Raw genomic sequence first — 3,756 nt, forward strand, 5'->3', positions numbered from 1 at the left:
CAGGTTCTTCTTCTTCAAAACTCTCCTGCACTGCATCTTCAAGTGAGTCCAACCTCATACATTCTCCCAATTGTTCTGGTGGGTAACTCATGGCTTTGAACACATTGAATGTCATATTTTTCTTGTGTAATCTCAGGGTGAGGTCCCCCTTTTGTACATCAATGAGAGCTCCAGCAGTGGCCAGGAACGGCCTTCCCAGGATGATGGAAGCCTTGGTTTCCTCCTGCATGTCCAGCACTACAAAGTCTGCTGGGAAGATGAAATCTCCCACTTTCACCAACAAATCTTCTACTACGCCATGAGGGAACTTGAACGATTTGTCTGCCAGTTGTAGGGCCATCTTTGTTGGTTTAGCCTCTTCAATCTTTATTTTTCTCATCATGGCTAAGGACATCAAATTTATGCTGGCTCCTAAGTCACATAGAGCCTTTTCCACTGTAATTTCCCCTATGATACAAGGGATCTGAAAGCTCCCCGGATCCTTCAATTTCTGGGGTAGTTTATGCTGAATGATATCACTACATTCTTCGGTTAGTAACACAGTCTCGCTGTTCTTCCAGCTTCTCTTCTTAGTCATTAGCTCCTTTAAAAACCTGGCATAGAGGGGCATTTGCTCTATTGCTTTAGCAAAAGGTATGTTGATTTGTAGTTTCTTGAAAATTTCCAAAAATCTCAAGAACTGGTTGTCATCCCACTTCTTCTTTAATTGCTGAGGGTATGAGACTCTTGGGACGTCTGGCTTCAGCACTCCTTCCCCTTTTTGTGAACTCAAAGTGGGAACTCGAGCTCCATCCTGCTCTTCTTCCTTTTTATTTGAGTTCTTTTCTTGTGGTTTTTGGGTGGTTTTCTTTAGTTCCTTCCCACTCCGAAGGATGATAGCCTGACACTCCTCCCTTTGGGTTGAGTTCGTATTGCTGTGAAGGTTGTGGCTGGGAATTTGCTTGAATAGGTAGCCAATTTGTGTCTCAAGTTTCTTGATGGCAGCATCCTGATTCTGCATATTGGACATCACTTCTTCTCGGAACACTTTACTGTCTTGAATCTCTTTGCATATACCTTCAAGTAGGTTTTCAATCTTCGAGAGTCTGTCATCAAATGATGGTAGGTTGGGATTGGAGGTAGAAGGATGAGGAGTGTTATTTTGGTTTTGATATGGATGTGGGGAGGTGTTGTCATGGTGGTGTTGATATGTTCTCTGTGTGAATTGTTGGTGAGCTGCATTGTTGTTGGGGTTGTGACGTCTCTGATCTTGGCCTTGATCTTGTTGATTCCCCCACCCAAAGTTTGGGTGATTCCTCCAACCAGGGTTGTAGGTCTTGGAGTATGGATCATGGTTTTGCCTAGATAAATTCCCAATGTAGTTGGCTTGCTCCTGACTACCCTCTGCTTCTTCATTCACTCCTTCTTGGGTTGCTGATGAAGTGATGATTACTGCTACTTGGTTCCTCTCCATCTTCTTGGTGAGGTCAGCCAGCTGCTTGGTAATGAGCTTATTTTGGGCCAGCAGAGCATCTACATTGTTTAGCTCCATCACTCCTCTAGTGTTCCCTCTTTCATAAGCATAGAAATAGTCATTTTCTGCTACAGTTTCAATGACATCTATGGCCTCCTCAATGGTCTTCTTCTTGTTCAGAGATCCCCCGGATGATTGGTCTACTGCTTTCTTTGATTCATAAGAAAGGCCTTCATAGAAAATGTGTAGCTGCACCCATTCATTGAACATATCTGGTGGACACCTCCTTGTCAGGTCCTTAAACCTCTCCCATGCTTCATATAGAGTCTCACCATCTTGTTGCCTGAAAGTTTGGACCTCAGCTCTCAACCTGTTGATTCTTTGGGGAGAATAGAATCTGGCTAAAAATTTGTTCACCACATCTTCCCAAGTTGTCAAACTCTCCTTCGGAAAAGACTCCAGCCACTTGGCTGCCTTATCCTTGAGTGAGAATGGAAATAAGAGCAGTCTATAGGCATCAGGATGAACACCATTAGACTTCACCATGTCACATATCCTCAGAAAGGTGGTTAGATGTTGATTGGGGTCTTCTTGGACGCCTCCTCCGAACGAACAGTTGTTCTGAACAAGGGTGATGAGCTGTGGTTTTAGTTCAAAATTTTTGGCATGGATGGTTCGCTTTTGAATGCTACTTCCACAGTTTCCTGCGTTTGGATTGATGTAAGAGCCTAAAACTCTTCTCTCCTCCCCAGCATGATTTGCTCGACCTTCTCTGCCATGGTTGTGAGCCTCTTCTTCATGATGGTTTTCCATGTTTTCTTCCATGTTTGGTTCAAAGTATTCCTCCTCTTCCTCGGCACCAACTACTCATTTTTCTCTTGCTTCCCTCCTTAATCTAAAGAAGGTCCTCTCAGGTTCAGAATCAAAAGAAGTTGAAGCTCCACTTCTTCTCCCTGTCATACAACCAACAAAGCACAAGCAAGGAAAATAGATACAGAAAGTATTTCTGTTAGAATTACTGTTAGTGTGAGTGATGCAATATATCAAACAGTTAGTGGGTTAGTGAACTGAATTGTAAATAACTAAAAAAAACGAAAAAGTAGGGGGAATGGAAGAAATTAACTAAAACTGAAAGTAAATTACTCAAACAGAAAATTAAATCAAACAAACTAAAAATGCTCAATCTAGTTATCCTTCAATTTAATCATTGTTGATTCAAAATCAATCACCGGCAACGGCGCCATAAACTTGATACGCGAAAAACTTGTCTCGCAACAAATTTCCTTCGGCAAGTGTACCGAATTCGTCATTAAGTAAAAACTCACAATAGAGTGAGGTCAAATCCCACAGAGATTGATTGGTCAAGCAACTTTAATTAAAGGAATGTTCTAGTTGAGTGAACCAGAAAGAGTTTAGAATTGCAGAAAATTAAATGGCGGGAAAGTAAATAGCGGAAATAGTAAATGCTAGAAATAAAGAGCTGAATGTAAATGGCGAAAAGTAAATTGCAGAATCTTAAATGGGAATGGGGCAATTGCTCATAAAAGTAAATGGCAGAAATTAAAGAGAATGGGTAAGATCAGAAATGGGGAGTTCATTGGGCTCAGGAGATGTTGCATTCTCCGGATCAAGTTCATTTTCATCTCTTCCTCAATCAATGCATTCATTGATCTCCTTGGCAATCTTAAGTGATCGAATTACAATTCCTTGTAATTCAATCTCGCAAATCTTGATCAATAGCCAATTCCTTGGTCAATTGCTCATGAGAAGAGATGAAGTATGGTCACTGATTATACCACATGCAATTCCCAAATCAAGTGTTGGAAGGATTATAGTCACATATCCATCCAAATCCAATTTGGTCCAGCATGAGAAAGCATTTCTAGCATGATCTCTTCATTCTTCTTTCAAGGTTCAGAAGAGATCCAAGTATGAATAGCTTCTTTTCCAAGATAACTATCCAATTGGATGAAGATCGAAAGCTTTCTAGTAAAATCAAGAGAAAAGATAGAAGAAGGAGAATGAAAATGAAAATTGATCCATCAAATTACAACAGAGCTCCCTAACCCAATGAAAAGGGTTTAGTTGTTCATAGCTCTGGAAAATGAAAACAAAGATGGAGAATACATGCTTAAAAACTAGAAGTGTAGAGAAAGTAAATACAGAGAGTAGTTCTATGCCAAAGGCTCCCTAAAGTTTCCAGCTCTCCTTAACTAATTCAAAGCTACTCCTATATATACTACTCTTCTGATCTTCTAGTTGGCTCTTCAAGTCTTGGGTATAGGCCTTTGGATCCTGAGTTT

The 3,756-nt window shown here is 40.7% G+C and overlaps 1 non-coding gene across 1 annotated transcript; it reads left to right on the forward strand.

Annotated features, from left to right (window-relative positions):
* The first annotated feature begins 1,718 nt into the window (after positions 1-1,718).
* LOC112761559 (small nucleolar RNA R71) lies at positions 1,719-1,825 on the forward strand. The gene has a single exon (XR_003181949.1). It is a non-coding gene; the product is annotated as a small nucleolar RNA R71 (small nucleolar RNA).
* Positions 1,826-3,756: the final 1,931 nt, after the last annotated feature.

This window comes from Arachis hypogaea, chromosome 16, assembly GCF_003086295.3.
Source record: "Arachis hypogaea cultivar Tifrunner chromosome 16, arahy.Tifrunner.gnm2.J5K5, whole genome shotgun sequence".
NCBI lineage: Eukaryota > Viridiplantae > Streptophyta > Magnoliopsida > Fabales > Fabaceae > Arachis > Arachis hypogaea.